This window comes from Elephas maximus, chromosome 17 (assembly GCF_024166365.1).
Source record: "Elephas maximus indicus isolate mEleMax1 chromosome 17, mEleMax1 primary haplotype, whole genome shotgun sequence".
NCBI classification, from domain to species: domain Eukaryota; kingdom Metazoa; phylum Chordata; class Mammalia; order Proboscidea; family Elephantidae; genus Elephas; species Elephas maximus.
Genome location: NC_064835.1, coordinates 62,665,610 through 62,681,145, shown reverse-complemented (window position 1 = coordinate 62,681,145; position 15,536 = coordinate 62,665,610). Strand labels below are relative to the sequence as shown.

At 52.1% G+C, this 15,536-nt stretch overlaps 1 long non-coding RNA gene across 1 annotated transcript; it reads right to left on the bottom strand.

Moving 5' to 3' along the window:
• Positions 1-4,021: 4,021 nt before the first annotated feature.
• On the bottom strand, positions 4,022-15,123 carry LOC126060583 (uncharacterized). Its single transcript, XR_007513628.1, has 4 exons — positions 15,080-15,123; positions 6,376-6,472; positions 5,688-5,794; positions 4,022-4,285 (listed from the first exon to the last, which is right to left on the bottom strand). It is a non-coding gene; the product is annotated as an uncharacterized LOC126060583 (long non-coding RNA).
• Positions 15,124-15,536: the final 413 nt, after the last annotated feature.

Genomic DNA, 15,536 nt, shown 5'->3' with positions numbered 1-15,536 from the left:
ACCATGGCTCTTCCCCTTGCAATTCTATCTCGGAGCTGGGTTCCCTTAACAATAAAGGTTAATGTCTACCGAGTATTTACTATGTGCCAATCGCTGTGCAAGAGTAACCGGTCAAATTTAAACTTCACACAGCCTTACAAGAAAGTTACTATTAGCATTTTGTAGCTAAGATTCAGTAACTAGTAAGTGGACCCAAAAATTGGTATCAAGCAGTCGGAGCACCTCCTTCCAAAAACCCATTGCCATCGAGTTGATTCTGACTCATAGTGACCCTGTAGGACAGAGTAGACTTGCCCCGTAGAGTTTCCAAGGAGCACCTGGTGGATTTGAACTGCCGACCTTTTGGTTAGCAGATGTAGCTCTTACCCACTATGACACCAGGGTTTCTGAACACCTCCTTAGTCATTGAAATTGTCTTAATTAATTGGCGGTCTGGCCTCCAAAAAAAAATAAAACTTATTGCCATCGAGTCAATTTCAACTCATAGCGACCCTATAGAACAGAGTAGAATTGCCTCAGAGGGTTTTCAAGGAGCGGCTGGTGGATTCAAACGACCCGAGCTCTTAACCACTGTGCCACCAGGGCTCCAGACCTTACCAAATCCAACCTACACTCAACTCACAGATTGGCCGCGCTAAGTCATTGCTCTGATCACGTCACAACTCTGATCAAAGTCCTCCACTGCATCTACATGAAGCCGTGATGCTAAGCTTACCATTCAAGGCCCTCCATGCACTGGGCCCCGCCTGCCCACCCTGCCTCCCACATGCACCTACCCTCCAGCTGTCCCCAGTATGTCCTCTTCATCCCCACATTTCCATCTGGGCTCACACACTCCTGGCCCCAGGAATGCCATCACGCCTCATCTCGACCAGGCCAAATCCAACCCATCCTTTACAGCTCAGCTAAAACCACCTCCTCCACAAAGCCTCCTACTTCATACAGAAAATCGTTCCCATAAAAAGGAAACACCCTCAACTTCAGCCCCCAAACTACTTTCTTCCTCCTAACATGTCGTCCTGATCTCTCAGAGGCCTCATTTTAGCAAGTATGGCTGTACTGAAACCACTTTGGCCAATGCCAAGCTCCATGAGTTGGAGTCCAGTGTCTATATAACCAAGCTCATTGCCATCCTGTCAGTTCTGACTCATAGTAGAACTGTGCCCATAGCGTTTTCTTTTTCTCTCTCTGTTTTTTATTGTGCTTTAAGTGAAAGTTTACAATTCAAGTCAATTTCTCACACACTTATACACACATTGTATTGTGACCCTAGCTGCTCTCCCTCTAATGTGACAGCGCACTCCTCCTCTCCACCCTGTATTTCCCGTGTCCATTCAACCAGCTCCTGTCCATCCATAGAGTTTTTAATGGCTGATCTTTCAGAAATAGGTTGCCTGTCCTTTATTCTGAGATGCTTCTGGATAGACTCAAACTTCCAACTGTCCTGTTAGCAGTTGAGCGGTTAACTGCTTGTACCACCCGAGGACTCCCACCTAATACCCTATCCAAGTTCATATTCCCCTGATTGTCAGCAAAGTGTCTTTAAAGTCTGTTTTATTTTTCCCAAACAAGAATCCAATCAAGGTTTCTGCATATCATTTTAGTTGTTATGAGGAAATTTGATTTTACTGAATGCCCTTTGGAATCGTTGATTTTTCCCATGTATATTACCTATGTTAAAAATTGAAATTAGAAGGTTCATAAGAGATGTTGGATTAAATGCCGGATTCTTCTTTGCCAGGTCTGCCTTTGAGTTGTTAGCCTCAAGGCAATTGCAACAAAGAAACGCGGTCGCTTTGAAGGTGTACTTTTAATACTTTGGGAAGGTGTTTTCGGACTTCTAAATAGATAACATGGTGGTCTGACATTTTTTTAGAAGATGGCTTAGGCCAAAGCGCTGGTGTCGGGGCATAACTAGGGTATAGCAGGTAGGGCAGTGCCCTGGGCACCGCTGGAGGAGGGGCGCTAACGAGCAGTTTCTGTTGGCATTGCCGGCAGTGAGAGCTCATTCAGCAATTTAAAACTAACTGCCATAGGCCTATTTTCCGCGGCTGGGCCCTCACTGGGCCAGTGATGGCTGCGATAGGCCTGCTCTGGGTGAACGTGCGGAGGGCCACACAGGTCTGGGAAAGGGCTTTTGGAAGCGGGGTGCGTTGAGGATGCTTTTTAGCGAGGCAGAGAGGAGAGAAGGGAGGCCGGAGGCTCAAGAGGGAGGGGAGGCTGACTGGAGAGAGAGACGCGGGAGGACACCGAGCCCTGAGGAGCAGATGCCTCTGGCGGGATGGGACCTTGCACCCGGTGGAGGGGGAGAGAGCGCAGGGGGCGGATAAGGGATGTGAGGGGAGTCTTCCCAGCTTCCTGGGGGAGGTTAGGTTGATACAGACAGGGCCGGATGGAGCGGGGAGGATGGAATGAGGCCTTCCCCGGGTCTGCAGGGCGTTTTTCGTCTGGGTCAAGGGAAGGAGTGGCCCTGGCTCGGGGCCACTGATGGCCGAGATAGGCCTGGCTCTGGGGGTGAGGGCGGGGGTGAGGGTGGGCGTGGGGTGGAGGGAGGGAGTCAGGGGGCCGCGGCAGGGCCGCAGGGCTCGGTCACAGGAGAGCGGGAGTCGTGGCTTATCAGCCTCATCACCACCGGCCACACTCCACCTCCCCTCACCCCACCGTTCAGGCCTGACTGCCCCGCCGAAGGGAGTGGGTGGGAAGGGGCTCTCCGGGGTTTCATTCATTTCTGCAGTTAATTGACCTCTAAAGCCCTGCCGGCCCGCCGGCTCCAGCCCCAGAGCCGGAGGCACAGCGGGGAAGAGCCGTGCCCTAGTAATAGCTTACTCTTACCGATTGCACTGTTCTTAGCGCTCTGTATTAACTCATTTTATGTTTACAACAACTTGACAGAATGAAGTATTATAATTATCTATGCCCATTTTGGAAACCCTGGTGGTGCAGTGGTTAAGTGCTACAGCTGCTAACCAAAAGGTCGGCAGTTCGAATCCACCAGGAGCTCCTGGGAAACTCTGTGGGGCACTTCTACTCTGTCCTATAGGGTCGCTATGAGTCGGAATCGACTTGGCGGCAGTGGGTTGGGTATGCCCATTTTACAGACGAGGAAACAGAGACACAGGAGGTTAAAAAACTTGTCCAAGGCCACGCGGCTACTTTAACCGGCACTTGGGTTTGAACCTGGGGGTGGAGGGTAAGCGGGATTTGGTCCCATTCTTAAGGCCAAGCTACACCAGTGAGGGAGTAGATCTGGGCCCCTTCTACGGAGTGTTGTGGTTCTTTTTTTTTTTTTATCAGGCCTGGCGCCGGGGCTGGTGGGGAATGCAGCCAGCGCGCCACCCAGTGGTCATGGCCGTGCAGGACTTCTCTCTTCCTTCAAGAACTTGGACCGAAAAGCTCCAGCGTTCCTCTCGGGACTCTGGGGTCCTGAGGGCTTGATGGCCAAACCTCTCTCCCAAGGGAGCTCCAGAACCCCATCAGGTTAGGCAGTGTTTTCCAAACTGCAGGGTGGAACCCATTAATGTTCATGATATTAGAAATATTTTAAGGGAGAATTACAGAAAACACCAGAGTGAGTGGTATTACTGAAGGCAAGTATTTATAGAACTTCTGTTTGGTATATATACACATGTGTGTACTGGGTTCTGATGAAAACCTATATCTTACCGTGGGTTGAGGCCAAAATGATTTAAAAAATACTGATTCAAGAATCTAGACTCTCTGGGGTTAAGAATCTATTTTCTTTAATTTATCCTAACGCTCCTCCAAGCAGTTTTTTTTTTTTAATCAGCTGTTTCTCTCTCTCTTTTTTTTTTTTTTTTTTTTGCTTTAATTATGGAAGTGATACAAGAACACATTCCTGATGTCAGAGAGTCAAGCATTTCAGGGGTGCAGAGAGTAAAATAAGAACACCCCCTTCTGCCCACCCCAATCCCTGGCCCCCAGGCCCTAACTATGAACAATTCTGGTGTGCTTCCATCTAATCCCCTTTCTGTAGATATAAAGTATGCGTGTGCATGTCTGCATTATTTTTACATAGATTACATGGAACTACATCTACAGGTGTCTGCATTTTTTTCACATTACAATATCTTAGAGATCTTTGCATGTCTCGGCATGTGAATTTATCTCATTTTCTTCAGGGCTGAGTGATATTCCACAGTTCATACTTAGCCTCACTCTTGTAGGTTCCTTACCTGATTGTCCATTAGGAGAGCAGCTCAGCTCCTTCCCCGAGACCACACATTAGGGAGCAGTCTCCTCTTGTTTTCTTGAATGGATAGAGACTCTGCAGTGGAATAAGGGGAGAATGGGGGACAGGGGTGGTGTATAGCCTAGAAGGGCTCCAGAAGGTTCGGCCGCCCCCTCCTAGACACCTCAGCCTCCCCTTGGACTCCCTTCTCTAAATATCCTCCATGTCCCGCCTCTCAAGTGCATTAATTTCCCTGATACTGGCCCAGAAGCATGGGATGGGGGGCACCCTCAGCCCCCTGGCTCTTCCCAGCAGCGTCTCTCCACCCAGTGTTGGCCTGGCCCAGGCCAGCAGCAGCCACAACCTGGCATGGGGGAGCTTCCAGGACTAGAAGACGATCACTGGGGATGCTTAGCAACACTCCGAGTTAATTATTTAATTGGGTGAAACATCCGTTAGGGAGGATTCTCACTTCCCAGACAGCCTGTGAGTAAACATGTCGAGAAGAGAAGAGTGAGGTGTTGGCGAAAGCTGCCATTCAGCCCTCGCTCCTCCCCCACGCCCCACACCCCAGCTGGGGAAGGGGACCCCCAAAGGACTCTGCCCAAATGTTTCTGCAGGCAGACCTGGACCAGCTGGCCAGGCAGGCCTCAGAGAAGACAGGCTGTGTTCCTGAGGAGGGAAGATGTGGCTCCAGCCCCTCAGCCTCATGACCAGGGCTTAACAGGCATGGCGCTATCAGGAAACCACACTCACGCCAGCTAGCTCACTATAAAACCAAACCAAACCAGTTGCCAACAAGCCTACTCTGACTCATGGTGAATCCCTGTGTGTGAGAGTAGAACTCTGCTCCATAGGGTTTTCAATAGTGATTTTTTTTTTTTTTTGCAAGTAGACCGCTAGGCCTTTCTTCTGAGGCCTCTCGGTGGACTTGAACCTCCAACCTTTCCGTTAGCAGCCAAGCGCATTAACTGTTTACATCACCCAGGGACTCCAGTTCACTGCGTTGTTAGCTGCCGTCGAGTCAGCCCCTGAATCATGGCTACTCCATGCACAATGGAGGGAAGCTGCCAAGTCCTGTGCCCTCCCCCACCACCAGTTGCAGATCAGACCATTGTGATCCATAGGGTTTTCATTGACTGATTTTCTAAGGTAGATGACCAGGCCTTTCTTCCTCAAACATCTTAGACGTGATGCTCCACTGACATCCGTCCAACACCATAGCAACATGCAAGCCTCCACTGACGGGGGCGGTGGCTGTACATGAGGTACATTGGCCAGGAATGGAACCCAGGTCTCCATGGAAGGTGAGCGTTCTATCACTCAACTGCCATTGCCCTCATCCAATTCACTATAGAGGAGATTAGTTTCAGAACCGAGTTACAGGAGTATTGTAAGAGCTGAAAACTGGGAGGTGGGGTAACTCAAAGATAAACCATTGCAGGAAGCTGCTACCCCCTCTAGAGCTAGAGAGTCAGAGGGAAGAGATGGTGCTCACCAGAGCCCAGGCACTGGGCTGACAGGTCAGTGCAAGAGCTGCGGAGGGGCCAGTGGCTGGGAGCTGGACCCATCCTGGGGGTTGCCTGGCAGAGGCTGGATCCACCGCTGGAAGCAGAGAGAGAAAGGATGAGAAATACTCTACCCTTTCCCCTCTTCCCACTCTCCAACCATCCACCAGTGCCTCGGATGTTTGCACTCAACAGATAACCAGTGGATAAGGCAGCCTGGGAGATATGATCTGCAGGGCGAGCTTCCTGCATACAGGACAGAGCAGGGGAAGGGCAGGCAATGAATTGGGGAGCAAATAGGCAAATGACCAGCCGAATGGGGCAACTCAGAGGCTGGGCCTGGTGCTGGGTCTGCCAGTGGGAAGAATCAGCTTTCTTGAGGAGAGGGAGACCTGTGTGGAGGTGCAGTGCTCTGAGTGTGCAAGAGAAGGAGAATGCCTGGTTCCCATCTGTGCTTGTCAGGGTTTAGTGTGGCAACACCCACTGGGCGTTTTAACCAGGGAAAGATTTAATACAGGGAATTAGATGCTTTACAAAATGGTTGGAAGGGCCAGATTAGTGGGTTCTATCCTGGACATTCAGGAATGACCCCTAGAAGAATTCTGAACTGACACCCTGTAGCACAACAACTTCTGAGGTCACCCCTTGAACTATGAGTTTGAGACCACACTCCTGTACCTGCAATAAAGAGATCAAGATGCCACAACTGGTACTGTCACTGCTGCTGTGGCCTCTTGACACTCAGAAGCTAGAGAACCAGGACAATGGGAAGCTGCTGCAGAGAGACAGAGAGAAGAAAAAAAAAATCTTGTTTCTACAATCTTATCAGCTATGGGAAACAACTACAGGCAGGAAATGAATGGCCTTGACCTCACTTTTACCTTCTTGAGTATAACCAATTCATGGAACCCAATTTATTTCCAGAACCTTAGCTTCAAGGGAGTCTGGCAATGCAGTTTTTAACTTCCCAGCCTCTCCAGCCAACAGAAGAGCGGTATGGGAGGTTGAGGGAACCCATCCTGTGTCCTCCACACCATTCTTAGGAAACTCACAGTCAGGTCAAGGATAGTGTAGACTGTATGATGAGGACTCCAAATGCCACAGAAGTTCTGAGAGGCTCGCACTCAGAGCTGTAATGCGAGGAAGGCTTCACAGAGCTGCGAGCTAGCACGTACACATTCAGGTGTGTCAGCCTGTGCTGAGGGCTTTACATGCACCAGCTCATTCCATGTGTCTTAGTCATCTAATGCTGCTATAACAGAAATCCCCTAAGTGGATGGCTTTAACAAAAAGAAATTGATTTCTTCCCAGTAAAATAGGCTAAAGTCCAAATTCAGGGTGTCAGCTCCAGGGGAAAGCTTTCTCTCTCTGTTGGCCTTCTCTCATCAATCTTCCCCCAGACTAGGAGTTTCTCTGGACAAGAACCCCAGGTCCAAAGGACACACTCTGCTCCTGGTACTGCTTTCTTGGTGGTATGAGGTCCCCAACTCTCTGCTTGCTTCCCTTTCCTTTTTATCTCCTGAGAGATAAAAGGTGGTGCAGGCCACACCCCAGGGAAACTCCCTTTATACTGGATCAGGGGTGTGACCCGGGTAAGAGTGGTGTTACAATCCCACCCTAATCCCTCTAACATAAAATTACAATCACAAATGGAGGACAACCACACAAGGCTGGAAATCATGGCCTAGCCAAATTGATACACACATTTTTGGGGGGACATAATTCAGTCCATGACACCATGCTCACACTTACCTCACGGGACAAGATCCAATATATCCCCACTTTTTTACAGGGAAACTGAGGCTTAGAGAGGTGAAATAGCTTACCCAAGAGCACACGGTAATAAAGGGCAGAGCTGGACATAGAACCAGGGCTGGCTGACATCAAAGCTGGGTGTGAAGAACTAAACCAAACCCCTTGCTATGAAGTCGATTCTGATTCATAGCGACCCTATAGAACAGAGTAGAACTGCCCCCATAGGCTTTCCAAGGAGCAGGTAGTGGATTCAAACTGCTGACCTTTTGGTTAGCGGTCTAAGCTCCTGACCACTACATCACCAGGGCTCCTGGGAGTAAAGAGATGAATGGAAATAGAATAGATGGGAGGAGAGGGTTGAAGGAAGGGAAGACACTCCAGGTGAGGGGCCCAGTGTGAGCAGAGGTGTTGGGGGTACACAAGTGATTCAGTGGTCAGTCAGGTCTAATGGGAGTGGGCATGTTGAGAAGAAGGGCAGAGAAGGGGTGAGGCCATGCTGAGAGAAGACTTAGCACCGCCCACACCATGGAGGGCACTCAATGAGCACAGAGGCAAGGGGAAGCTGCAGGGGCAGGCACCAGGCAGAAGCTGTGAGGGAAAGGGAACGAACTGGGGGGACAGGCACTGATGAGGAAAAGAGGGGAGCATGTGCTCAGCCCTCCCCACCCCAAAGAAAGGGGCCTGAGGCCCAAGGAAGCACAGAAGCATGGGGGAAACCCTCGCCCAGGTGGGAGTATCATTTCTGGACTGGATAATGGACACTGCCAAGGGGCAACACAGCTGTGCTGACAGCTGCTCAGAGACTTAGGGTTCCTGGCTAACCCACTCCACCCCTACCCCGGGGCTAGCCCTGGTCAGCCAAAACTCTCCCCAGCATTTCAGGAACATCACTGCTCACTTGAGAGTGACCTCATTCCTCCTTCAGAAAGCCTTTTTGGATTACCTCCCCCAGCTTTGAGGCTGGACTTTGCTCCTGGGGCCAAGCCGGCTTCACAGGTGTCGGAGCTGAGCAGTCACACAGGTCTCCCTGCTCAGAAGGACCTCAGCCTGGGTTCATGCTCTGCCATCCCCATCATGAAGTTCTCAATAATTTTTGAAGAAGGGGCTCTGCATTTCCACCTTGCACTGGGCTTTATAAATTATGAAGTCATTCTTACCTGGAACCCAGAATAATTTAAGAAAGGTTTCCGTGGCTCCTGGGGGCAACAGGGATTCCCATGAGCCTTTCAAGAGGGGTGGGTTGAAGGACTTGAATGGTATTTCTCCTGTTGTTTTGGATTTCATGTCCACCTTGAATCTTCTACTTCACACACACCCAACATGCTCCTTTATACACACAGGTGACTTTTCTATGCCCCATACCCAGCCCTGTTCTGAGCCCTGGAAAGCAAAGCCTGTGTCTTCTTGTCTTTAATGCATATTAGCCTCTTATTCCCCTTTCCACTCCACAAAAGACTGTGCACACAGTAGGTGCTTCATTGGGCTTGCTGAATCAGACCCGATGGCCAGGCTACGTGGACAGACTGACAGTCCCTATGATGGTCCTCTTCTGCAGCCTGGACAGGAGTGGAGGAGGGGAGAAAGGGAGAGAGACTGTGTGTGTGGGGTGTGTGGGGTGTGTGTGTGTGTGTGTGTGTGTGTGTACACGAGGGAGACAGGGACAGGGTGCATAAAACAGAAACAAATAAAGAGTTCAAATGTGAAACGATTAAAAAAATAAATCGAAGGGTGTGAGATAAGGCCGAGGAGCCTCAGCCCCTAGTTAACATTCATTGGATTGAATAATCAGGCTTCATTATCTCAAATTGTCTGCATATTTGCCCTCAAAATGCTAATTTACAGTTGGCTGGGAGCAGTTTCAGCCTATTTTGACTAAAATATTATTTCACTTTATTGAGCATTGTTCTTTGCTGTTGGGCATCTTGGTTTGCGAAGGAAAGGAGGGGAAGGAATAGGGGGAAACAGGAAAACGTTTTCTATCAAAGCGCTGCCCCGCTCAGGTCTGATTACGGGCTCCCTGTTTTGCGTAGAAATGGCATTTTTAAGCCTCCAAGTAAAATTAGAGCCTTTATCATTTTCTTTTAGGGGATAGACAGTTTATCATTAATCTCAGAGAAGAAAATAGGAGAAATAATTTTTTTTGTTTGTTTTACTGAAGGAGTGAAAAACCTTGCTCATCGCCTCCCCCTCCCTCCTCTGAGCAGAGACAGCCAGCTCCCTCCTCCTCCTCCACTTTCTCCCTGACCTCCAAAGGCCCAGGATTCACTGCCCTTGTCTGTCCTCTGGGCCCCAGTGAGCAAAGAAATAGTTCCGGCTGCTTGCATCAGCTCTGGAGTTTGGCTGGAGCTTCCCAGGATCTCAGCCCTGGAAGTCTAGAGATCTGGGCTCCAAATTTGATTCCTGAATCGTGTTAAAAGACACAGCCCTTCTTGGACGAAAAGCAGACAATAGTGATGCACCTTTGTTCACGTGTGATCACAGTGTTCCAGAAGGCAAGACATGAGCCCTGAGCTGGGTTTCAGTCTGGAAATGGGCTTCACTGAGCCAACAACACTCTGCCCACCCCATAGCCAGCTATTCATGGGAATGAGGACAGGGCCTTGGGAAAGGCAAGACCAAGTCAGTCCTAGGCCAGGCCAGTTCTGTGTGACTGGTGGGGAAAAAAAATTTTTTTTTTTTTTGAGTCAGTGGGAAATCATTGCATCCCACCCCACTTAGTCAGATGACAAAACTGAGGCCAGCACTAAGTTAGTGGTTCGAGTTTACATATACAGTTAGTGGGTCATCTTGGTGATTCCTGTTTCTGTTTGGGAGGCCTCTCTCCTCCTTTGTCAGACTCCTTTCTGGTCAGCCCTCCCCTCTGCTTTTTTGTCTTCCCCATCTTAGATCTCCCATGGCTGATGGGTGGCCATTCTTGCATTCTGTGGAGCAAGACAGTTCCGGGTTGCTGGTGCCCTCTGCCCTGCCTTTGCTGTGAAGGCCAGCCTGGGACCCAGGAGACAGTGTGCCTAGCCAACAGGTCTCCTGCTGTCCTGCTTCTGAAGCCAGCTCTTCCCAGCCAGGCCTTGTGCAGCACCTTCACCCAGTCACCTATCAGCCTCTAGAGGAAATGGAAGATCATAGGCTCCCAGGCCATGGTCCAGGGCCACCATGTACAGTTGGGCAGGTAGTATACTGCACAAGGCCCCCTGACCAGGGGGCATGTGGCTGAGAACCAGCTCCTGCTCCTTTCACCAAGACCTTTGCCCTGGCATGGGGCTGCATCTGTCCAGAAGGGTGCCATGTGGGCCAGTGGCTGCCTTAGCCCCCCAGAGCTGCCTTACCTCTCTCCACCACCTGAGCTCAGCCTTCTATCAGGGCTCCTCTCCTGAATTGTCCTGAATGTGTCACCTGGATTGAGAACCAGACCTGACATGTCAATCCCCCTGCTCTGCCTGAGATCTGTACAGTGCAGGGGGTGTTGCCATCTGTATACAACAGGATTCGAGGTCTCCAGGTACCATTCTCTGTGTCCCTCTCCCAGTCAGCATCTGCCCCTGCCTGGGTCTCCTCAGCTTCCTGACCTCCTGAGGCACTGGACTTCCCAAATCTTTCCGGCATGCCTCCCTAGCTGGTCTAGGGTCTCTGGTGGGGGCATATCACCAGGCATTTTACACAGAGGCTTCCGGAAAGCAGCATCATGATACAGCCTACAGGCACCCGGCCACCTGCACGCACGCAGAGCAGAATTACACACACACCCCCGCCAGCACGGCACACACTCTGCAGATACACCCCCAGACACCACTCACCCTCACCCTTAGCAAACACTATAAACACGCAGACACAATCGAGGAGCTACCACATATACACCCACTCAACAGACACACATACCCAGCAACACCCCCATACAAGCCTACATTCACATCCAACAGGATCCATACACACCCTCACTGACACCACACAGACACATCTTCCTAGACACACACGTTCATATACACAGTAGACACCACACATACACATACCCCCAACAGATACCATACGCACTCCCACCAGCTCACACAGACACTGTCATGTTCATTGGAGTCAGTGGCCAAGGACCTGGTAGCTACGAGAAGAGCTGAGAAGCCCCCAACGACCCATGCCTACATTCAGGAGGCAGCGAGTATTGTATCTTTATAATTTGCCTGATGTGATTATCGAGTAAAAAGAGGCGTTCATACAGTCTGGGTAGAAAGATCAGGCTTCCAGAAAGCCAGAGCCTGGCTTCAGCCCCAGCTCTGCTACTACCGAGACACGTGGCCTGGATCAGCCTCCAACCAGAAATAAGGCGTTAGGAGGACTCGTCACAGTGTTCAGATGGGGGTAAAGGCCCTGGGTTTCATCCTTCAATAAGCAGCATACTTTGAGGCCCGCTCTGGGCTGGGTTCTACAGGGAAAACAAGGAATTCCTGGCCAGGCTTGGTCCCTGCCCTCAGGGAGTTCGGTGTCCGGTTGGAGAGAGAAGCCTGGCTTGATATCAGAGGATGTGAGAACAAACACACACCAACTGTGCACATGAGCACACTTAGGTGCAGGCTCTGAGGATTAAGTGGGGTTTGAAGTAAAGCAAGGCCATGTCTAGAGGGGAGAATTCAGGCTTGGGGGAGAGGAGGGTGGGAGATCCAGGGTCATTACTCATTCATCAGCAATTTATTCAGCACTCACTGCCCGCTAGCTACCGCTCTTGGAGGTAGCTGTGAGGGATGACACCCCTGCCCTGTGCAGCTTCCGTCCCAGCTGGGAGGCAGTACCAAGCAAGTACTTACCAGTACCACCAGGTGCCATCGAATTGATTCCAACTCACAGGGACCCTATGTGTGTCAGAGCAGAACTGTGCTTCATAGGATTTTCAGTGGCTGATTTTTTTGGAAGCAGATCACCAAGGCTTTGTTCCAAGGCACCTCTGGGTAGACTCGAACCTCCAACCTTCCAGCTAGCAGCAAGCGTGTTAACTGTTTGCACCACCCAAGGTTAACCACCAGGTAAATAGCAAAGATGGTGTCAGGGCAGGTTCGGGGCTAGGAGGCAAATCAACAGGGCAATGGGTAGTGGTTGGGGCTGCCTCAAGTGAGGGAAGGGCTCTCTTATGCGCAGTGACAGCCAGTCTGAGACTAGGATGGGCAAGGAGGCTGAGGGGGTCCTGAACAATACGAGGTGGATCCTTCCCACAAATGAACTGGGGAAGAACCAGAGTACCTTACCGAGCAGTGACCTGGGCCAGGAAAAAACACACCTGACTTCACGGTAATGTCTACATAAACCCATTACCTAGCTAGCACAACAACAACCCTGTTAATCATTATTTAGACTCCCCTGCACACGGGCACATTGTTCTCCCTACGCTAGCATTAGATGACATACTGGTATGTGCTGGGTGTATAAAACACCCAGTCCTCACTATTGTGCACCATCCTCTACCCAGGTGATTCTTGGTGCTTCCCTGTCCTTTGAGAGTTTTCTGGCACTGACCTCTGTATAATAAAGCCTCATCTGATCAGCTTGGCTTTTACTGCCCCCTCTCCCCCATGGAATGACCTGTGCCCCTCCTGAGCCACTCCTACCACTGGCCTGGTGACAGAAGCACCTAAGGCACAAAAGTTAAGGAGGCATTCACTCTCAGGCGCCGAGCCTACACCTGCATGCCCCAGAGAGTCAGCACCTCCCTAAAATTTCTATCTTAGGTGCATCCTTCCTTCACCCTAGCCCCAGCCCTGTTCAGGAGCTTTAGGACGAGGCACTGAGGGATGACCTTTCAGTTTGCTAGTGAGTCTTCTCAGCAGAAGCCTGCTTTCTCGCTACATCTCTGCCTTTATGCTCTGTTTCTGCAAGCTCCACTTACCCTGGATCGGCCTTTGCCGCTGGCCCAAGCTTTCCTTACCTGGGCCTCAGGGTGTCCAGGGTGCCCTGCTCCCTGGATCCCCAAGGGACACTGCATCTCAATCTTTGCCCCTGTACAGAGAAGCCAAGCTTAAGTTGTGGGCCTAGGTCCAGGGAGGCAAAGTCTTGCCCTTTGAGGCCTGGGTGCCTATTCTGGGAAGGGAAAGAAGAAAGGGTGCGGGCCTTGGACCTGGAGGGAAGGTAGGAGGTGAGAGAGAAGAAACAAAGCTCACCCCAGCTGGGAACAGAGACTTGTCCTGGTGAAGCCATCACCCAGGCCTCAGTGGGTTCACCCGCAATGGATCCCATAGCACCCCATCTCTCTCCTCTGCACTGACCTCTGTCATTAACTACTTGTGTAAAAGGCAACGTCTGTTTCCCTGCTTGGAGCCTGGCGTGGCTCCTTTGTTGCTCTAGCAGGCGTGCAGTTGGTACTCGTGTGCTGACTGAACGGGGGCCCTGTAGGCCGGGGGCCCTCTGAGCAGACCATTAGAAGCTGGTCCTGGCCACTGCAGAGGCACTGGGGCCCTTGAGGGTGGTTTGGGGGACTCGAGGTCTGTAATGAGCCCTCAGGGTGGGTTCATACCCAGCCTATACCCTTGTGGGTCCTCGGCTCCCCCTATTTCATGATACTGGACAGAGCAGTGGCCTGTAGTCTGGTCTCCCTAAACCCCCGGGTGTGTCCTGTGTCTGGCCTCGACTCCCTTTGCAAATTGGCAGATGGTTTTCCCTCCCTACCCTTCCCCCATCTGTCACTTCACAGTCTCGCAGTCTCCATGTCCTTTGCAGGGACATCCTCCACCCCTGAGTCCAGACGGACCACGGCTCGGGGGGAGGGTGTCCCAACGCGCTCCAAGGCCCAGGGTGGGTATGGCCCCTCCGAGCGGGGCTGAGCCTGCGGCTCCCGCCCTAATCACAGGGCCGCAGCCGCCGGGAGGGGCAGCCGGGGGATTAGGGGCGGAGAAGGGCAATTACCGCAGAGCAGCCGCGCCCTGGCTTTCCTGCGCGGCGTGGCTCAAATGCCACATTTCGGATGCAGAGCCGCGCTCGGCCTGTTTGCTCGGGGAGCCAGGGCCCCGGGGCAGGAAGCCAACTTGCAAGTGTAACGGAGATTAGGGCGCGCGGCGGTGGGGGCGGGCGCTGGGCAAACACTGGGGGCCGCCTCAATCCCCGGCCCCGGATTCCGCCCGCGGCGCGCCGGCCTGGCCCTGATCTGCCTGTCGTGGGGGCGGGGGTGCAGGCCGGGACCCTCCTGCGCGGCCCTCCCCACCCAACCCAGGGGAGGCCTGGCCCCTGGGGCCGCACGCAGACAGGGGCGGGGCGACTCAGAGAAGGAGGCAGGCCCCGGGGTGGGGGGACAATGGCTTTTTTGGTCTCACTTCCGAAGTTATGAATTTTGTACCCTACCCAAAATAAGCATACACGTTGCAGTGGATGGTACATAAAATGAGGGAAACAGGGAAGAACGGTCACGGGAGAGAGCGCAGAGGGACGGGAGTGGGGTCGAGAGGCAAGCGAAAGGGCGGAGGAAGGGGAAAAGGTCAGGCTGGTGGAGGGACGACACCCGAGCATTGCCTCCTTTGGCTCACCCTCCGACCCTCCTCAATTCGTCCTCAGGTTTGGCTCTAACCTCCCCGCTCCTCACTCGCACAGCCCTACTTAACCGTCGGCCTGGAGAAGCATGAGGAAAGGATTCCGGGTTGGGGGTGGGGAAGGACAAACAGCCAACCTTGAGGGTGCAGAGTCTGGAGAGAGGCAGGACCCTCGCTTCCCGGGCCGGGCAGCTCTGGACGGCGCAGCGGGAGACGGCGCCCCCTGGTGCCCAGGAAACCGCACTGCTCCGCGCTGATCGCCGCTCGAGGTCTCAGCGAGTCCTCGGCTGCTCTGGGAAGTGAGCCTTTGACAGGCTTCCAGCAGCCCCAGGGCACCTGTCCAGAGTCTTAACCAGATCTCCTAGGGCCCCAGAGGTAACAAGAATAGCCCAGAGAGCAGGAGAGTAGTGGGATTCAGACCCCAAATTCTCATAAGACCAGACTTAATGGTCTGACTGAGACTAGAAGGACCTCAGTGGTCATGGCTCCCAGACCTTCTGTTGGCCCAGGACAGGAACCATTCCTGAAGCCAGCTCTCCAGACATGGATTGGACTGGACAGTGGGTTGGAGAGGGATGCTGGTGAGGAGTGAGC